Source organism: Canis lupus, chromosome X, assembly GCF_048164855.1.
Source record: "Canis lupus baileyi chromosome X, mCanLup2.hap1, whole genome shotgun sequence".
In the NCBI taxonomy this organism is placed as follows: Eukaryota; Metazoa; Chordata; class Mammalia; order Carnivora; family Canidae; genus Canis; species Canis lupus.
The window spans coordinates 78,386,549-78,408,077 of NC_132876.1; the positions used below are offsets into that span (position 1 = coordinate 78,386,549).

At 43.1% G+C, this 21,529-nt stretch overlaps 2 pseudogenes; both read right to left on the reverse strand.

Moving 5' to 3' along the window:
• Positions 1–4,692: 4,692 nt before the first annotated feature.
• On the reverse strand, positions 4,693–6,389 carry LOC140628775 (PEST proteolytic signal-containing nuclear protein pseudogene; annotated as a pseudogene).
• Positions 6,390–15,112: 8,723 nt separating this feature from the next.
• Positions 15,113–20,368, reverse strand: LOC140628511 (inter-alpha-trypsin inhibitor heavy chain H6-like; annotated as a pseudogene).
• Positions 20,369–21,529: the final 1,161 nt, after the last annotated feature.

The following is a 21,529-nucleotide window of genomic DNA, read 5'->3' on the forward strand; positions in this document are numbered from 1 at the left end:
TCTGCCCAATTTTTAAACTGGATTGTTTGCTTTCTGAGTGTGGAGATTTGTAAGTTCTTTATACATTTTAGATACTAATGCTTTATCTGATGTGCCATTTGCAAATATCTTCTCCCACTCTGAAGGTTGCCTTTTAGTTTTGTTGGTTGTTTCCTTCGCTGTACAAAGTGTTTTATCTCGATGAAGTCCCAATAGTTTATTTGTGCTTTTGTTTCCCTTGCCTTGGGAGACATATCTAGCAGGAAGTTGCTGTGGCCAATGTCAAGGAGGTTACTGCCTGTGTTCTCCTCTAGGATTTTGATGGATTCCTGTCTCACATTTAGGTCTTTCATCCATTTTGAGTAGTGTAAGAAAATGGTCCAGTTCCAGTCTTTTGCATGTTGCTGTCCAGGTTTTCCAACACCATTTATTGAAGAGACTGTCTTTTTCCCATTGGATATTCTTTGTTGCTTTGTTGAAGATTGGTTGACCATGTAGTTGTGGAAACATTTCTGGGTTTTTTATTCAGTTCTATTGATCGATGTGTCTGTTTTTGTGCCAGTACTATACTGTCTTGATCACTACAGCTCTGTAATATAGCTTGAACTCCATCCTTGTAATGCCTCCAGGTTTGCTTTTTCTTTTTCAAGATTGCTTTGGCTATTTGGGATCCTTTGTGGTTCCATACAAATTTTAGGATTGTTTGTTCTAGCCCTGTGAAAAATGCTCTTGGTATTTTGACAGGGATTGCATTAAATTTGTGGGTTGCTTTGGGTAGTATGGACATTTTAACAATATGTGTTCTTCCAATGCACGAGCATTGACTGTCTTTCCATTTCTCTGTGTCCTCTTCAATTGCTGTTAACAGTGCTTTACAGTTTTCAGAGTGGGGGGGGGGACCTTCACCTCTTCTGTTAGGCTTATCACTAGGTATCTTATGCTTTTGGGTGCAATTGTAAATGAATTCCTTGAATTCTCTCTCTGTTGCTTCATTATTGGTGTATAGCAATGCACCAGATTTCTGTATACTAATTTTGTGTCCTGTGACTTTACTGAATTCATACATCAGTTCAACCAATTGTTGTGGGGGAGTCTTTTGGGTTTTTGGTATTAGAGTATCATGTCTTCTGTGAATAGCAAAAGTTTTACTTCTTTCTTGATGATTTGGATGCCTTTTATTTCCTTTTGTTGTCTGATTGCTGTGGCTAGGACTTCCAATGCTATGTTAAAGAACAGTGGTGAGAGTGGGTATCCCTGTCTTGTTCCTGACTGAAGAAGAAAAGATCTCAGTTTTTGCCCATTGAGAATGATATTAGCTGTGGGTTTTTTATTTATTTATTTATTTATTTATTTATTTATTTATTTATTTATTTATTCTTTTATTGGTGTTCAATTTACTAACATACAGAATAACCCCCAGTGCCCGTCACCCATTCACTCCCACCCCCCGCCCTCCTCCCCTTCCAACACCCCTAGTTCGTTTCCCAGAGTTAGGAGTCTTTACGTTCTGTCTCCCTTTCTGATATTTCTAGCTGTGGGTTTTTAATATATGATCTTGATTATGTTGAGGTATGTTCCATCTATCCCTACTCAGCTGATGGTTTTTATGATGAATGGACATTCTACTTTATCAGATGCTTTCTATGCATCTATTGAGAGGATCATATGGTTCTTATACCTTCCTTTTTGATGTGGTGCATCATGTTGATTGATTTGCGAATATTGAACCACTCTTGCAGCCCAGGAATAAATCCCACTCGATCATGGTGAATGATTCTTTCAGTGTACTCTGGGATGTGACTTGCTAATATTTTCTTGAGAATTGTGGCATCCATGTTCATTACGGACATTGGCCTGTAGTTCTCTATTTTGCTGGGGTCTTTGTCTGGTCGTGGGATCAGGGTAGTGCTGGTCCCATAGAATGAATTTGGAGGTATTCTTTCCATTTCTATCTTTTGGAATAGTTGAAGAAGAATAGATATTAACTCTTCACGTTTGATAGAATTCCCCTATGAAGCTATCTGGCCCTGGATATTTGGCTGTTGGGAGATTTTTTTGTTACTGACTGATGCAATTGCTTTGCTGGGTATCAGCCTGTTCAAGCTTTCTATTCCTTCCTGTTTCAATTTTGGTAGTTTATATGTTTCTAGGAATTTATCCATTAAGAAATGTCCAGGTTGTCCAGTTTGTTGTCATATTGTATTTCATAATATCCTCTTTTACTTCTTTGTATTTCTGTGGTGTTGGTTCTCATTTCTCCTCTCTCATTTGTGATTTTATTTATTTGGGTCCTTTCTATTTTCTTCTTAAAAGTATGGCTAGAGGGTTATCAATTCTACTGACTTTTTCAATGAGCCAGCTCCAGGTTTCATTGATCTCTTCTACTGTTTCTTTAGTTTCTATAGCATTGTTTCTGCACTAACCTAAATAATACTTCCCTTCTTCTGCTGGCTTTAGGCTTCATTTTTTTGTTCTTTCTCCAGCTCCTTTAGGTGTAAGTTTAGGTTGTTTATTTGAGATTTTTCTTGCCTTTTAAGGTAGGCCTGTATTGCCATATACTTTCCTCTGAGGACCACTCTTGCTGCATCCCAAAGGTTTTGAACTGTCGTGTTTTCACTTTCATTTGTTTTCCATGTATTTTTAAAATTTCTTCTTTAATTTCCTGGTTGGCCCATTCTCTGGTTAGGAGCATGCTGCTTATCCTCCACCTATTTGTGGTCGTTCCAAATGTTTTCTTTTGCTCAACTTCAAGTTTCATAGTTTTGTGGTCAGAAAAGATGCATGGTATGATCTTGATCGTTTTGTACTTGTTGAGGCTTGATTTGTGACCCAATATGTGAACTATTCTGCAGAATACTCTGTGTGTGCTCCAAAAGGTATGTATTCTGCTGCTTTGGGATGAAATGTCCTGAACATATCTATTAAGCCCATCTGGTCCAGGGTGTCATTCAAAGCCATTGTTTCCTGCTTAGATGATCTGTCCATTGCTGTAACTGGGGTGTTAAGGTCCCTTACTATTATTATATTATCATCAATGAGTTTCTTTATGTTTGTTATTAATTGATTTATATATTTGGGTGCTCCCAAGTTGGGGGCATCAATATTTACAGTTGTTAGATCTTCTTGATGGATAGTCCCTCTACTATGATACAGCTCCCTTCTTTTTTTTTTTTTTTTTTTTGAGTTTGCCAAATTTATTGGTATTTTAGTAAAGACATTCATCTCAGTCGTTTCTCTCCCATCTTGACCTTAGGTTAATATTTCATTTGAGTCAAGAAAAGATTATGTAGGAAAGGGATATTATTTTAACATAAACAGTAAAATGGACAACGTGGAAAGTTTGCCTACATTAAAGCAAGTTAAATTCATGTATATTGATATAATTAAATCATGTAAGAACTAACAGTTCTATATACATTTCCATTGTTTTACTTGGGGCTTACTCTAAACTTAAATGCAAATGAACCAAAGTGTTAGGAGTATATACAGGCTGCTTCTCTGGAGTTATTACCTATTAAAAGAGCTCAGCGAGTAGTTACCACCAATAAAATAGTCTGAAGCTGCCTCCAAATTAAGCATTGCAGGAGTTTTCAAAGAAACCATTATACTCTGTTTCTTTTATCTGAGACTATGCTTTTAAAGATGTGTTTTAACTGTCACATTAAAAAATAATCCATATACAAAAATTCTTTAAAAAATCCTACAATACATAGATCTAACAACGTATATGTGGTCAAAGAATCCATAAAATGTTTAAAGATGCATTTTCTTTTTTATCTTCAGTACCTAAAATGTGCTTTTGAGAGGCCATTGGTTAATATGTATACACTTCAAATGAACTGTTATTACTGTACTAAAATAAGAATTGTTGCATTAAGTTCAAATCAAATTCACTTTCACAAGTTAGTAACTTTTTTTTTAATTTATTTTTTATTGGTGTTCAATTTACTAACATACAGAATAACCCCCAGTGCCCGTCACCCATTCACTCCCACCCCCCGCCCTCCTCCCCTTCTACCACCCCTAGTTCGTTTCCCAGAGTTAGCAGTCTTTACGTTATGTCTCCCTTTCTGATATTTCTCACACATTTCTTCTCCCTTCCCTTATATTCCCTTTCACTATTATTTATATTCCCCAAACGAATGAGAACATATAATGTTTGTCCTTCTCCGACTGACTTACTTCACTCAGCATAATTGCACCCAAAAGCATAAGATACCTAGGAATAAACCTAACCAAAGATGTAAAGGATCTATACCCTCAAAACTATAGAACACTTCTGAAAGAAATTGAGGAAGACACAAGTTAGTAACTTAAAGTAAGCTTTAACAAAGTTACAGGAAGTGCATCTTTCTCATTTTCATCTTCATACAATGTTGCTTTTTTGGTGTTTCTACCTTTTAAAAATTAAAAACAGCCAAATATTTAAGTATTATGTACATTTAAATTTTTGGTGGTGGTTTGTATTTTAAAAGAAACAGCTTCCTTATGATTTGCCTCAAGATCTGGTGGAAATGCTTACAGGAACTAGCTAATAACAAAAACCAAGAGAAGGACATTCAAAATACTGATTTACTTTGGCAGCAAATGGTCTTTGAAGACTAATGAAGGTAGACAAGACCCGTTAAAGTGAAGTGGGCTATCTCAAATACACAACAATTTACATAGAAGTTCTTAAAAATTTTTTTTAAATATTTTATTTATTCATGAGAGACACAGGGAGAGAGAGAGAGAGAGGCAGAGACACAGGCAGAGGGAGAAGCAGGCCCCAAGCAGCGAGCCCGACGTGGGACCCGATCCAGAGTCTCCAGGATCAGGCCCTGGGCCCAAGGCGGGGCTAAACCACTGAGCCATCCAGGGTGCCCCTTAAAATTTTTTTTTTAAAGAGCTAAGCATCTGTACCAACCAATAGCAATGCAATACCTAGTTTATGACGACTTGAAACAAAACAAATGCCCATTAGGAAAAAGAAAAGCTGTATTTTATCTAACATACTTTCAGTCAATAGTCCAGGAACATTTTCCTCCCAATACGATACTCCCTCTCTATAAGGCTGTTCCTGGGAGCCAGACACTTTAGGTTAATAAGGGAGTTAAGACTAATTGCTTGCAGTTTAATAGACAATAACTTTTTGCGTCCCTCTTAATGTGCTAATAGTTGTGTCTAAAACAACATGCAATTCTTAGAAAGGTACCATTTCTGGGTTTTTTATTATCTGTAACCTTTGGAAACTAATCACATGAAACTACAAAATTAGCAGATGTCTTGAAATCTGTATATAAAACATAAATTACCTCTAATTTCAAACTCTTATTAGTGTACCACTCAATCTTTAAAAAACAAAACAAAACAAAACAAAAAGGCGGCTCCAAAGATAGTCTTATACCATTCTTTTAAAAAGGAAACTGTTCCTTTTAACTTTACACCCACCCCACACCCCAATTTCAAAACACATCACTTAATTGTCTTGGTCATGGACATTTCCAAGATGAGATTTTATATTTTGCTCCCATAGCTTCTGGTTATCAGAAAAACCATGCTTTCCTTTATTGAAGGAGTTTGGTCCTGCTGATGTTGGTGTATCCCTTCCAATATTCTTCATCGCATCTTTGCTTCTGGAGGCATTTCCTCTGGTTCACTATCTTTGTCTTCGTTAAAAGCTGCTGCTACTGAAAGGGTTTTTGGAGCAAGCGTTGGAACAGTTTCTTTAGGCTTACTTGATCCAAGTTTGATGGATCTGGCTGAGGCTTTCTTTGTCGTCTACCTATGGCAAATCCAAACTTGGAGATCTTTGTAGGCTTTGTTGGGAGGTCTGCAGCTTCTTCTTTAGCTGATCGCTTCTCAGTGCTGCGACTGGAACTTTCCCCTCCATTACTGGAAGAAAGTCTTAGTTTTCACAGGTTTTTCTGCTTCTTCTTCAGGTCCTCCCACGGCTCCAGCTCGTTGCGGTTTCTCCGGCTTCTCCTCTCCCGCCTTCCCGTCCGCCATTTTCCCCGCCGCGGCCTCCTCTGCAGCCATGCCAAGCTATAGCGCCCTTCTTTATCTCTTATTACAGGCTTTGGTTTAAAATCTAGTTTTTCTGATGTAAGTATTGCTACTCCGGCTTTCTTTTGATGTCCATTTGCATGATAAATGTTTCTCCATCCCCTCACTTTCAATCTGAAGGTGTCTTTAAGTCTAAAAAGGAGTCCCTTGCAGGCAGCATATAGATGGGTCTTGTTGTTGTTGTTGTTGTTGTTGTTGTTGTTGTTGTTGTTTTTAATACATTCTGGCATCCTATGTCTTTTGATTGGAGCATTTTGTCCATTTGCATTCAGAGTGGTTATTCATAGATATGTATTTAGTGCCATTTTATTGCTTGTTTGGTCATTATTTCTAGATTTTCTCTGTTCCTTTCTTGTCTTTGTCACTTTTGGTCTTCCCTTCCCAATCAAAGAGCACCGTTTAATATTTCTTGTAGGGCTGCTGTAGTGGTCACAATCTCCTTTAGTTTTTGTTTGTCTGGGAAACTCTTTACCTCTCCTTCTATTCTGAATGATAGCCTTGCTGAATAGAGAATTCTTGGCTGCAGACTTTTGCCATTCATCACGTTGAGCATATCATGCCACTCACTCCCTTCTGGCCTGCCAAGATTCTGTGGAGAGATCTACTGCTAGCTGTATGGATCTTCCCTGGTGAGTTATGGATTTCTTTTGTCTTGCTGCCTTTCGGATTTTTTTCTTTATCACCATATTTTGCAAACTGTTCTGCAATATTGTCTTGGTGTTGGCCTGCTTTTGTTGATTTTGTTACGAGTTCTCTGTGCCTCCTGGAACTAGATGTCTGTTTCATTCCCCAGACTAGGAAATTTTTCAGCTATTGTTTTCCTCAAATAAACCTTCTGCCCCCTTTTCTCTCTTCTTTTTCTTCTGGGACTTTTATGAAATGAATGTTATTACGCTTGATGGACTCACTGGGTTCCCTCAGTCTACTCTTGTGGTCCAAAATTTTTCTTTCTCTCTTTTGTTCAGCTCTATTATTTTCCATAATTCCCATCTTTGATATCACTTATTCATTCCTCTGCCTCTTCCATCCTTGTGGTCATAACACCCAGTCGGTTTTGAATCTTAGTTACTGCATTTTTCATTTTGGTCTGATTGGTGTTTAGCTCCTGCACGTCTGCAGTAAGGGTCTCCCTGATGTCTTCCAAGCTTTTCTCAAGCCCAGTTAGTATCCTTATGATTGTTGCTTTAAATATTGGATCAGGTATATTCTGTATATCTGTTTCGATTAGATCCCTGGCCATGATCTTTTCTTGTTCTCTTTTGGGATGAATTCCTCCATCCTGGCATTTTGTCTAGGTCTCTGGCTTCTTCTGTGTTAGAAAAGCCTGTTCGGCAGCCTGAGTGGCTCAGCGGTTTAGCGCCGCTTTTGGCCCAGGGTGTGATCCTGGAGACCCAGGATCAAGTCCCACATGGCTACATGGAGCCTGCTTCTCCCTCTGCCTGTGTCTCTGCCTCTGTGTGTGTGTGTCTCTCTGTCTCTCATGAATAAATAAATAAAATCTTTAAAAAAAAAAGAGAGAGAGAGAAAAGCCTGTTATGTTTCCTGCTCCTGCAAGTAATGGTTTTATGAAGAAGAGTTTGTATAATGTCCAGGGCCCGGTGCTTCAGGAAGTGTCTCTGGTGTGTGCTATGTGCCCTCTGGTGTTGCGTTTTGTCTGTTCTATCCCTCAGGCCAGTCATCTGCAGAGGTTCTCCTTGCTTATAGTGGGGAGTGTTTGGACCTTGGCCGGAATGTGGCCAGTTTTAACTAGTTGTGCTCCAGTCTGCTTGTTAAAAGGGACCTGGCACTCTTTCCACTAGAACTGAAGCCTTGTGGAACTCTGTGGTCAGTAGACATCCTGTGTGCAGGGGTTTCTGCTGGTCTTCTGGGGAAGTGGCCCACTAATCCCATCCTGAAGCACACTTGCCCAAGAGCAGCATTAATACCAGCAGAGCACAGGGAGACAGGACTTGGTATAAGCAGGTCAGGCAGCCAGTGTTGGCACTGTGGTGTTTACTGAAGTTAGTTTATGCTGAGGGGCAGGGCAGAGAAATGGCACCAGACAGCTCCTTTGTCCGCAGGGACAGGTGTCCACGAGTCCGTTTTTACTGTTCTCAGGGAAGCACTTTCGACGGAGCAAATAATCTCCACTCAAGCACCAGGATTTTTTTCAGATCACTGTTTTCACACTGTCTGTCTCTGGGTTGCTTGTTTGCCTGGAGCAGTGCAGTGCACCTTGGGCTCTATCTCAGCCACCCCTGCCAATTTTTAAAATTCCAAACGTCAGGGACCTGGTGTGGCGGGGGCCTGTGCTGGTCCTTGGGACAGGGTATCACAGTGCTGGGAACGATGCAGGTGTGACTCAGAAGGGCAGCCATGCCAGAACACAGGGGCATGGGTTTGGAGCAAAGCAGGCTAAACAGCCAGTGTCCGGGTTTGCCACCCTCAGCAGATATGTCTGCACCTATGCTGAGGGGCAAGGGAGGGAAGTGGCGCCTGCCAGTTCTTTTGTCCCCAGAGAGACAATGCCACCTCTCACAGACGCACTCCATAAAGTATGAACGGTCTCTCTCCCCATGCACCTGGGATGGTCCTCAGATCCCGCAGTCCCGCAGTCTTTCCCGCGTTGCTGGCCTGTTTTGTCTCTAGGAGTAAGGGCAATGTCTTCAGGCCTCTATCCCAGCAAAGCCCAGGGACCTCTAAAACTCCAGTGTTTGCGTCCTGCTGGTTGCAATTACTCACAAAAATCAGCCTCGCTGGTTTTCTAAGCCAATGGCTTTGGAGCAGTCTTCTCCTCACATGTATCCCTATGCATTCCACTCCCTCTTGCCTTTCCCTACAACCAGGGCACCCTCCACCCCTCTGCAGCTCCCATGATCCCTTTCTCCCCCAAACCACATCTCTGTACTTCCTACCTTCCTCATTGTGGCCTCTTCTCTCCCTCTAGTGGTGCAGTTTGTTCTATTAGTCCTCAGGTTGATTTCTTGGGTATTCAGAATGATTTGATAGTTACCTGTGCTCCAAGGATGCTGCCATCTTAGCACTCCCATCAATGTCTTATAGTTTACAGGGAACAGGTTTTTTAGCTCTTTGGTTAGGTTTATTCCTAGATATCTTATGTTTTTTTTTTTCTGTAAGTGTGAATGGGATCCATACCTTCGTTTCTCTTTCTGCTGCTTCATTATTGGCATATAGAAGTGCAACAGAGTTCTGTATGTTGATTCTGTAGCCTGTGACTTTGGGGAATTCGTGCATCAGTTCTAGCAATTTTTTGATGGTGTCTTTCAGGTTTTCTATATTGAGTATCATGTCATCTGCAGATAGTGAAAGTTTTACTTCCTCCCTGCTGATTTGGTTACTTTTTATTTCTTTTTGTTGTCTGATTGCTGTGGCTAGGGCTTCCAAAACTCTGTTAAGAAGCAGTGGTGAGAGTGGACATCCCTGTCTTGTTCCTGACATAAAGGAAGAGCTCTCAGTTTTTGCCCATTGAGGATGACAGTGGCTGCGGGTTTTTCATGTTTGGCCTTCATTATGTTATGTTCCCTCTACCCTAGTTTGTTGAGGGTTTTTATAATGAATGGATGCCCTACTTTGTCAAATGCTTTTTCTGCCTCTGTTGAGAGGATCATATGGCTCTTTTCTTTTATTAATGTGGTGTATCACATTGATTGATTTGCAAATATCAAAGTATACTGATGGCCTAGGAATAAGTCCCAGTTGATCGTGGAGAAAGATTCTTTTTAATGTATTGTTGGATTAGGTTTGCTAGTATTTTCTTAAGAATTTGTTGCATCCGTGTTCATCAGGGATATTGGCCTGTAGTTTTCTCTCTCTCTCTCTGTCTCTTTTGCTGGAGTCTTTGTCTGGTTTTGATATCAGGGTAGTGCTGGTTTCATACAATTAAGTTGGAAGTTTTCCTTCCTTTTATATTTTTTTGGAATCATTTGAGAAAACTAGGTATTAAGTCTTCTCTAAATGTTTGGTAGAATTCCCCTGTGAAGCTGTGTGGCCCTGGACTGTTGTTTGTTGGGAGATTTTTTTTTATTACTGCTTCAGTTTCTTTGCTGGTAATCAGTATGTTCAAGTTTTCTGTTCCTTCCTGTTTCATTTTTGGCAGATTATATGTTTCTAGGAATTTATCCATTTTTTCCAGGTCGTTGGCATATTGTTTTCCATAATATTCTCTTGTAATTGTCCATATTTCTATGGTGTTGGTTGTTATCGCTCCTCTCTCATTTGTGATCTTATTTATTTGGGTCCTTTCTCATTTCTGTTTTATAAGTCTAGATAGTGGTTTATCAATTTTATTCTTTTTTTTTTTTTTCAAAGAACCAGCTTCTGGTTTCATTGACCTGTTCTGTTCTATTGTTTTTGGGTTTTTTTAGTTTCCATATCATTTATTTCTGCTCTAACCTTTATTCTTTCCTTCCTGCTGATTTTAGGTTTTGTTTGCGGTTCTTTTTCTAGCTCCTTGAGGTGTAAGATCAGGTTGTTTATTTGAGATTCTTTGTGCCTCTTAAGGTAGAACTATATTGCTATATACTTCCCTCTTAGGCCCACTTTTGCTGCATCCCAATGGTTTTGCATCGTTTATGTTTTCATTTTCATTTGTTTCCATGTATTTTTAAATTTTCTTCTTTGATTTCCTGGTTGACCCATTTGCTCATTAGTAGCATTTGTTTAACCTCTAGGTATTTGTGGTCTCTCCAGTTTTTTTCTTCTGGTTGACTTCAAGTTTCGTAGTGTCCTGGTCAGAAAAGATGCATGGCATGATCTCATTCTCCTTTGTATTTGTTGAGGCATGATTTGTGACCTAGAATGTGATCTATTCCAGAGAATGTTGCATGCGCACTTGAAAAGAATGTGTATTCTGTCGTTTTAGGATGGAATGTTCTGAATACATCTGTAAAGTCCATCTGGTCCACTGTGTCATTCAAAGCCATTGTTTCCTCATTGATTCTCTGCTTAGGCGATCCGTCCATTGCTATAAGTGGGGTGTTAAAGTCCCCTACCTACTCTTACTGTACTATTATCAATGAGTTCCTTTATGTTTGTTATTAATTGTTTTATATATTTGGGGCTCTTATGTTGTGTCCATAAGTATTTACAATTGTTAGATCTTCTTGCTGCATTGTTCCCTTTATAATGAATCATGTCATTCTTCATCTATTGTTACAGTCTTTGATGTAAAGTCTAGTTTGCCTGATATAAGAATTGCTATTCTGGCTTTCTTTTGACATCCTTTCGCGTGATAAATATTTCTCCATCCCCTCACATTCAATCTTCAGGTGTCTTTAGGTCTGAGATGAGACTCTTGTGGGAAGCATATAGACGAAACTTGTTGTTGTTTTCATCCATTCTGTCATCTTATGTCTTTTAACTGGAGCATTTAAGCCACTTACATTCAGAATAATTATTGATAGGTATGGACTTATTGCCATTTTATCATGTCTTTTGTCATCTCTGGAGGTTTTCTCTGATCCCTTCTTCTCATTATCACTGTTGGTCTCTCCTTTGCAAAGAGTCCCCTTTAATATCTCATCCAGGGCTGTTTTAGTTGCCACAAACTCCTTCAGTTTTTGTTTGTCTGGGTACCTCTATATCTTTCCTTCTATTCTGAAGGATACCCTTGCAAGATAGAGAATTCTTGGCTGCAGATTTTTCCATCCAGCACTTTGAACATATTATGCCACTGTCTTCTGGTTTGCCAAGTTTCTGTTGAAAAATCTGCAGCTAGCCTTATGTGTCTTCCCTTGTAAATTCTTTTGTCTTGCTGCTTTTAAGATTTTTCTTTATCACTATATTTAGCAAATGTAATCACAATATGTCTTGGTGTTGGCCTGCTTTTATTGATTTTGGTGGGAGTTCTCTGTGCCTCCTGGTCCTGGATGTCTGTTTCCATCCCCAGATTAGGGAAGTTTTTAGCTATTATTTTCTCAAATAAACCTTCTGCCCCCTTTTCTCTCACTTCCTCTTCTGGGACTCCTATGGTACAAATTTTATTATGTTGGATGGAGTCACTGAGTTCCCAAAGCCTTTTCTCATGATCCATAATTTGTCCTTCTGTCTTTTCTTCAGCTTCATTATTTTCCATTATCCTATCTACTATATAATTTATTCATTCTTCTTCTTCTTCCGTCCTTATGGTCATTACTTGCAGGCAGTTTTGGATCTCAGTTATTGCCATATTCATTTCTGTCTGATTGCCTCTTAACTCTCTTATCTCTGTGGTAAGGGTCTCCCTGAAGTCTTCCACTCTTTCTCAAGCCCAGCGAGTATTCTTATGATTGTTGCTTTAAATCCTCCATCACCCATGTTACTTATTATCTCTTCTGCTTAGATCTCTGGCCATGACCTTATCTTGTTCTTTCATTGAGGATGAATTCCTCCATCTGGCATTTTGTCTAAGTCTCTGCCTTCGTCTCTGTGTTAGAATAGCCAGGTATGTTTCCTGCTCCTGAGAGCAATGGCTTTATGAAGAAGAGGTCATGTAGTGTCCATGGCCTGGCACTACTTCAGGCATCGTCTCTGGTGTGTGTCGCCTGCACTCTGCTGGAGTGCTTTGGCTGCTCTGTCCTTCAGAGTGGTTGTCTGCAGAGGCACTCTTAACCTGCAGTGGGCAGTGTTTAGTCCTTTGCTAGAATGTGGTGCGTTTTAGGTAGGTGTGCTTTAGTCTGCTTGTTAAATGAGACCTGATACTTTCTGCACTGGAACCAGAGCACTGAAGAACTCTCTGGTGGAGATGTGGTGTGGGCAGGAGTTTCTCCTGGTCTCCTGGGAAGGGGCCCTCTGCACTGGGACTGGAACAAGATTGACTGAGAAGGCCAGGCCCTTGGGACGCCTGAGTGGCTCAGTGGTTGAGCGCTTCCCTTCGGCCCAGGGCGTGATCCTGGAGTCCCAGGATCAAGTCCCACATCAGGCTCCCTGCATGGAGCCTGCTTCTCCCTCTGCCTGCGTCGCTGCCTCTCTCTGTGTCTCTCATGAATAAATAAATAAAATCTTTAAAAAGAGAGAGAGAGAGAGAGAGAGAGAGAGAGAGAGAGAAGGGCAGGCCCTCCAGAGTGCAGGGGATGTGGGGCTTGGTGTAAGAAGGTTAGGCAGCTAGTGTGAGCATGCTGTGTTGCTTTCTACAGGTGGCTCTGTGTTTATGCTGCAGGTCAGGGGAGGGATATAGCACCAGCCAGCTTCTTTGTTCCCAGAGCAGCATCTCCACGAATATTGGCTCTCAGGGACACACTACGAGAAGAACACATAAACTCTTCCACTGTGTGTGCCAGGGGTTTTTCATTTTTTTAATAAATTTATTTTTTATTGGTGTTCAATTTGTCAACATACAGAATAACATCCAGTGCTCATCTCATCAAGTGCTCACCTCAGTGCCCGCCACCCAGTCACCCCCACCCCCCACCCACCTCCCCTTCCACCCACCCCTAGTTCATTTCCCAGAGTTAGGAGTCTTTCATGTTCTGTCTCCCTTTCTGATATTTCCCACTTATTTTTTTCTCCTTTCCCCTTTATTCCCTTTCACTATTTTTTATATTCCCCAAATGAATGAGACCATATAATGTTTGCCCTTCTCCGATTGGCTTATTATTTCACTCAGCATAATACCCTCCAGTTCCATCCACATCGAAGCAAATGGTGGGTATTTGTTGTTTCTAACGGCTGAGTAATATTCCATTGTAGGGGTTTTTTAGATCACTGTTTCCACGCTGTCTGCCTTCAGGTCATTTGCTTACCTTCTCTCCAGGAGCAGCCTAGTGCCCTCCAAGTCTATTCCAGCCAAGCCCACTGACCTTTAAAACTCCAGCCTTTAAGCCCCCTTGGTTGCAAGAACTCATGAAATTCAGCCCCTCTCGTTTTCCAAGCCAATGGCTTTGGGGGAGCATCCTCTGTGTGCATTCCCCTGTGTGCCCCCCTCCCTTCTCTGCAACCACAGCTTCTTCCCCTTTGCAGCCCCCAGGATCCATTTCTCTCCTAATCCATGTCTCCCCACATCCTATCTTTTTCAATGTGACCTCTTTTCTCCCTCTAGTTGTGGGGGTTGTTCTGTCAGTCTTCAGGTCTATTTCTGGGCTATTTAGGATGATTTGATAATTATCTAGTTGTGTTCATGTGACAAGGTGAGCATAGCATCCCCCTACTCCATTGCCATCTTTGTATTCTCCTGTGCATAACTTTTTATTTTTGAACCACTCTCTGTGTTCCTGTGCCTGATTCACTCTCCCTATCTCTTCATTTGTGTCCTTGGTTGCCTATTTGTATGTTTCTGTTTCTATCCCCAGGTTTATCTTTATTCTGTGTCTTTGCATCCCTGCCTCTCTGGGTAGATTTCCTTGTCACCGTGTCTCTGCCCGTTTGTTGATGTTCTTTGTGTCTGTTTCAATTTGTCTAGGTTTCTTTGTTCCTATCTTGGTCCTCCCAGACATGCTCCTGTGTTTCTGTTCCCATTTCTAGCCTGTATCCATATGGTTGTCTTTGTGGCTTCTCATCCCTGTGTCTAGGGATCCTATTCTAGGATCTCTCTGTCTCTTTGTCTCTCTGTCTCTGTCTCTCTCTCTCTCTTCCTGTGTCCCTGTGTCATAGGGTCTCCATTATACTTGGGTCTCCAGCTTGCCTTTCTTTATGTCTCTCTGTTACCTAGCCTAACTCCTACGTCTTAGCTGGTGTTTGTCACAGCTTGGGTGTCTGCATCCCCACGTTTTTGCCACTGGATCTCTGAATATATAAGGTTGTGCTCCAGTTTTGCTCCTCGTGTGCTCCTCTGCATGTGCTCATGTCCTTGCGTCTCTGTTTCCAAGTCTTGGTCTGTGCAACATCTCTGTTTCTATGCTTTTATAGATCTGTTGTCCTGTGTCTCTATTTTCTCCTCTCATCCCCTATCCCATATCTGTAAGTCATCATGTCAGCGTGTCTCTGTGCCTCTACTTCTTAGTCCTTGGTGTCTTGGACTAAGGTGTTTACCTATGTCTTCCTGGTTACCTCTGTGTCCCTGTGTCATGTCTCTATATGTGTCACTGTGTATCTTGACTCCTCTGCTTCTATGTCTGGGTCTTCAGGCATCTTGCTCTCTCTCTCTCTCTCAGATTTTTTTCAGTAGTTTAATCAAAATTTTATTTTTTTCCCTTTTGAATTTTTATTTAAATTTTAGTTAACAAGCAGAGCAATATTGGTTTCAAGAGTAGAATTCAGTGATTCATCACTTACACACAACGTCCAGTAGTTTTTTAAGTAATCTCTATACCCCAGCGTGAGGCTTGAACTCACTACCCCGAGATCAAGAGCCACATGCTCTACAGACTGAAGCAGCCAGGAGCCCCAGAAAAAATAATAAAGTGACCAAGGGAATTATAGACATATAATGAAGTCTGGGGCAGTTGTGGGGAGGGTGGGAAGGCCATCTGAGCTGAGATCTAATGTGTGGTCTGGAATTTGATGGCAATGGAAGAGATGAGGATGCTAGACAAGTGACAGGGCAGGGCAGAGTGATCATCAAACAGAAGGAACAGCTTGAGAGAGGTCCTTGAGTGGAGATGAGGGTGAGACAGGGCCCATTGGATGAACAGAGAGGAGGCCAGTGGGGCTAGAGTTCAGAGAGTGAGTGGGAGAAAGTGAAGTCAGAGAGGTATGGGGTAGAGGGTAGATCATGCAGGGCCTTGTGGGCTATCAAGAGAACTTTGGATCTCATTCTAGGTGTGACAGGAAACCCTTGAGGGGAGTTAAGTATGAAAGGGACACGAAGTAATCTTTGTTTCTAAATGACCCCTTTGCTGCTGGAGGAAAATGGCAAAGAAAATCTCCCAAGAGAGGAAGCAGGGAGACCAGTTTTCTAGAGTAAACACAATGGCAGTCTGCCCTAAGATAGTAATAGTTGGGGTGATGAGAAGTGGGTGCATTTGGGAAATATGTCAGAGGTAACATTGCCAAGAATTGAAGATGGATGGGATATTGGTGGGTGGTGAGGGAGAGGGGCATGTGAAGGATCTCATGCCCAAATTTATATCCCTGTGATTTACTGCCACCATCGACTGGCTCTAATCCTGCCCTATGAGGTCACCCAGGAAATATTGCTCTTCTTAGGAAGACAGAACAATGGAGGGGTGGAGTACATTCAGTCTGGGACCAAATCATGTAGGTCCAAATCTCTTACTAGTTGTGTGACATGGAATAAGTTACTTCACTTCACTGTGCTTCAGCTTACCAATGAGTAAAATGCAGTTATTAACAGGGTTTGTGTGTGTGTGTGTAGTAAATGAGGGACTTACAAGTACAATATGTAGAGCAGTACTTTCACATCGGAAGGACTAGAAAATGTTAACAGTTAGTGCGTCACAGTCTTTGGGAAATTTAAAGATAATTATCTTTTCCAGTGTTTATACCCCTCTCCTTAAACAGGGCTGTTTACAGAGCACAAAAGAACTAAGCAGACTTGCCTTGCCCAGTGATGCTTCCATTTATAACCCTGTATCCCTACCCTGCTTGAGACGCATGAGCAATTCTCTTGTCCAACAAAGCAAATGTCAAAACCACAGCTTGACCAGTTTGTTTCTGTTTAGCCTTCCTAGTCTTAACATCCCTCCTCCCTCAAAGCCTCTAATTCTGTGTTATGTACTGAGGCCCAGAGAGGTTAAATAGCTGATTTGAAGCCTCAAAGCAAGCAAGCAGGCAACTGGGTTATCACTAGAATCTGCAGAATGCCTTGTATGCTACCAGTTCCTGGAGCTTCCCATTCATACCTCCCCCGCCCCCCGCCGCCATGGCTTGACCTCTTGCCCATGGCACTCACCATCTTCGTCAAGAGGGAGAAAGGTATGGAAAGCTGGTGGGTTCAAGGACTCCATGAACACGGACTCCACCACTGACTCATGCGGCAGCTCTAGCTCCTCAGGGAGATGGAGCAGGCTCTCTACATCAGGGAGGGTGCTAGAAGGCAGCAAGACTGGCAGGTTTGGGCAGCTGCCTTCCAGCAGAAGACCAGAGCTGCTGGGTAGGATCACTGTTGGGTCTTCTGACACAGATGGTCCCAGAATTTGTGTGGTGCTTTGGGGCCCCAGAAGCAGGTCATGCTGATGCCAGAGGTTCCTTGGGGCAGCAGAGAGGGCAGGGTGAGGTCAAAGGGAATAGAGAGGTGTTCTCCAGGGACAGAAGTGATCATGGTACTGCTGGGACTTGCGGGACTTGAGGTTGTGCTCGTGGATGTGCTTGGATCCTGAAGAGGTGGGGACGCAGGTCTGGCAGGTTTGGGGGGTTATGGGGTTTTGGGTTTATTGGGTAGTGGGGTCCTAGGATTGGGAAATGATAAGCTTGGGTAATTTGGGGGGAGGTGGGCTACTAGGTTTAAGAGGTGATGGGATTTTGGAGGTCTTACATGAGAGAACCCTGGGTTTAGGGTGTGGCCGATTGTTTGGGGTCTGGTGAGCAGGAACCTTTGGTCTAGTGTGTTATAGGCACTTGGGGATCTGAAGTGTGGAGACTCCAGGCTTGGGCTGTGGCAGCCTTTTGGGTGACTGTGATATGAGTACCCCAGGTTGGGGGTGTGATAGACCATCCAGTTTGGGTTGTGATGGAGCACCAGGTTCGGAGTGCAGTGGAATAACAGGTTTGATAGTGCCAGCTTTGGCCTGGGATAAGGTGCCAGGATTCAGAGGTGGGACTTGTGTCTTGGAATTCATGGGGATAGGGCACCAGGATACTGGTGTGATGGTACACTGGGCTTCAGAAGCAAGAAGGGGCCAGCATTTGAGGGCACAAAGGTAGCAGTTGTTGTTCTGAGACTTGGTTGAACCAAAGTGCCAGGATCGTGTTGTGCTGGATGTTTGGGCTTTGGGTGTGCTGGGGTGGATAGGGTACTAGGGCTCTGGCCCAGTGGCTCCAACTCCTTGGAACTGGGTATAATGTTTGTGGAGGCAGGAGTAGTTGAGGATAACTAGAACCTTGGTTTCACAAGCCTTGATTTGGGAGAGACCCTGGATACCAGGGCTGACTGGGTTGTGCCTGTCCTTAGGCCATGCCTGCTGGTGGATGAGGGCATGATGGTGCCTGGTCCAGCTGCAGTGGAAGTCTGTATCCTGGCCTTCCCACTTGCATCCTTGGGCTGCACGACCAGTAAAGTCAGAGATGTGACAAAGTTCACATATTCAAGGGACAGGCTGGGGACTTTGGCTGCCAGCAGGTGGCAAGCGGTGGTGTCACGGGCCTGGAAGCATGCCTCCAGCAACTCTCCAATGGTGAGGTAGGCCCAGAGGTAGGCAGCAGGTGAGTGGGCTACGTTGTAGGCTGGCTCCCCTGGGACACCAAAGTTCTTCTGGCTGCTGTTGGCGGCTGCCTTGCTGTAGCAGGCCACAAGAAGCTGACCCTGGATGCCCAGTTCCTGCTTGCTTGCCTGCACCTGTCCTGCCACCACCAGCTCTGAGCCGCCAAAGTAATTGGGGGAAAAGGCCCAAGGGGAGGCCCCTACCAAGCCGCCCAGGTAGTCCAGATGCATGTCTGCCAGCAGAGGCATGGAGATCTCCTCGGAGAGGTCCTCCACCGGCTGTAGGGCTGTGTCAAGTGTCCTCGTGCATGCACCGGGCTGCTCTCCGTGTCTCCAGGGATAGGTGACATTTCAGTGGGAAGTCAGCCTCATCCCCAAAGGCCAAACTGAAAACGGACACCCTGTTGCCCAGCGCCTGTCAGATGTTGGAGAGGATCACACTGGGCGTCATCACACTGGCTGTGGGCTCCACATCTGTCAGGAAGGTGATGAGAGGGGTCCTCCCCACATTGGGTCCCCGTGCAGTCTCCTGGTTGCTGTGGTTTAGCAGAGCTGCTTTGATGTTGGTCCCTAAGTGGGAAGCAGACTGTGAGACCATCTTTTCTGGTTATTTCTGGTTATTTTTCCCATTGCAGACACACTGGGCACCTCACCAACCTCTCTGGCTCAGGAATTTCTCATTATCCTTGTTCAGACTTTTTCTGCTGCTTATCCTTCCCAGCTCCCCCACCCCGACACAGGCTCCCTGAGATCTGACAGTGGGGCCCACATGTTCTTGGCTTTTATCACGCCCTGTCTCAGACTACGATTTGCCTGTTTCCTGGGGGGATATCTAATCCTCTAGTCAGACAGGCAGCTCCCCAAGGATAGCAACCTCACCTCCATGCTACAGGGGAAAAAAATGGATGAGTTGACGGGAGGTGTTTGATTGGGGAGACTTCGGTACTTTTCTGAGAGATGATTTTGCTCAAAAGCTTGACCAAATGCTTGGAAATAAGTATGTAGATTATTGATTTTAAACACTTTTGGCAAATTCTCCTGAGTATGTGCTTTAAAGAGAAACTCAGAGCCAAGGAAGAATGTACCCTAAAATACATAGAACTATGTTCTTTCTACTAGGAAAAAGAACACAGAAGATGAAGGGACATATTTGTAGAAAACATAATAGTGATATTTCAGGTATTGTGAGAGGTGAGGTGGATGGGGAATGAAGGGAGCATTTTGAGAATTCCCCACATCTGGGGTGCCTGGCTGGCTCAGAGCATGTGACTCTTAATTTCAGGGTCATGAGTTTGAGCCCCACATTGGGTGTGGGGCCTCCTTAAAATAGAAAAAATAAAGTTAAAAACTAAATAAAAAATAAAAAGGAACTCCTCACATTACCACAGCCCATCCATTTGAGTGGCCAGGTCTAACACTTACAACCATCAGCTTCCATGTGGCCTGGTAGTCCTTGGTGCTGTGGATAATTCTGGATAGTAGTCTGGATGGAGCCTCCAGCTTTCTAGACACTAACCGAATCAGAAAAGGTGATGATGTTGAAGTAGTCGGCCTGCAGGTCACCAAGGATCACATTCATGGCCTTGTTAGTTTGTGGGATGTGGATGAAGTGAAGGGGGTGGACCAAGGCCTGAAGTTTTGCTCAAGACTGGAAGGTTGGGGGATCCCTAGGTGGCTCAGCGGTTTAGCGCCCGCCTTAGGCCCAGGGCAGGATCCTGGAGTCCCGGGATCAAGTCCCACGTCGGGCTCCTTGCATGGAGCCTGCTTCTCCCTCTGCCTGTGTCTCTGCCCTGCCTCTCTCTCTCTCTCTCTCTCTGGGTTTCTCATGAATAAATAAATAAAATCTTTCTTAAAAAAAAGACTGAAAGGTTATCTCTATGTGAGGTACTAAGGCCTAAGTGTCGTACGGCTCTAAGACTCTGACTCCAACACTCTGTAAATCTAGAATTCTCAGGTCGACATGCTAGAGGCCCTATGGCTCTAAGCCTAGAATTGCACTGTCCAATGGTAACTGCTTAGCCACACGTAGCTATTTCAATGTAAGTTAAAGGAAAACGTTAAAGTCTGTTTCTTTACTTGGCAGTAGCCGCATTTCAAGTGTCCCATAACCATGTGACGGTTATTGCAGAGCAGTGGCTACCAAATTGGACACCTCAGAACTTTAGAACATTTCCATCGTCAAGGTAGTTCTGTTAGACAGTGGTGGACTAGAAGGTTCAAACTCTGTGCTTTCAGGGTGCTAGGATCCTGTGTGTTCCATGGTTCCTGGACCCCATGACCCAGGATACAGTGATTCCGGGACCCTAAAGCTTAAGAGTTTTATGATTCTAGGTCTTTATAACTTCCTTCCTGTGAATTGGCATACTTTGGTTCTGTCCTAAGTAATCTGTTCTTCCACCTCACCTTCCATTTCTTCCAGGCTGACCTTCTCATCAGCCCCCAGAAAACCCCAGATTCTGTGTGGTTTTTTTCTCCACATCTTTGCTCTTGTTGTGCCCTTTAGATAACAGACCTTCCCCCACCCCCTTCTCCTTTACATATTCATATCTTCACTGTTCCTTCAGTTGCTCCTTCTCTGGGCAGCACTTCTTTGATTGCTTACTCTGACCCATGCCCCTGGCACCCAGATATTCCCTGTCCCAGATGGTTCGCTGGCTGTTGTATGTGGAATATTTTCGTTTCCCACACAAATATTGAGCCCTCTGAGAACAGGGCTTAGGATGCTTCTTCCTATTAGCTCCCTTCCTGATGACAATACCTAGCATAGGGCTAGGCACACAGCAGGTTCAGGGAATGGGGGATGTAGGTTCTCATATTAGGTACCACTTATAGGGCACTTGTTATGTTCCAGGCACTGTGCTAAATATTTAGATGCATCAGCTCATTTAATTGTCATAGCAACACAATGACAAAGGTACTAATATCATACCCATTTTATAAGTGACAACACTGAGGCTCAGAAAGGTGGAGTGACTTGCTCAACGTCACACATGATGTGTGTCACTGATGAGCCAGGGGCTCAAATCCATATTTTGGAGGTGTTAAACCTTATGCTTTCCAATTTTTACGTTGCTATAGATTTCAGAGACAACAGGAAATACCACTTTGTGGCCCACCATTCTCTACGTCTTAAATGGATAGAAGATGCCTTGAATGCTTTTAAGTGGATCAGAGTCTTTCATGCCACAGGACGAGCTCAGGGTATAGATTAGGTCACACATTCTCGAATAGGGAGCTCAGGTCTTGCTCAAGATTGAAAGGTTATTTCTATAC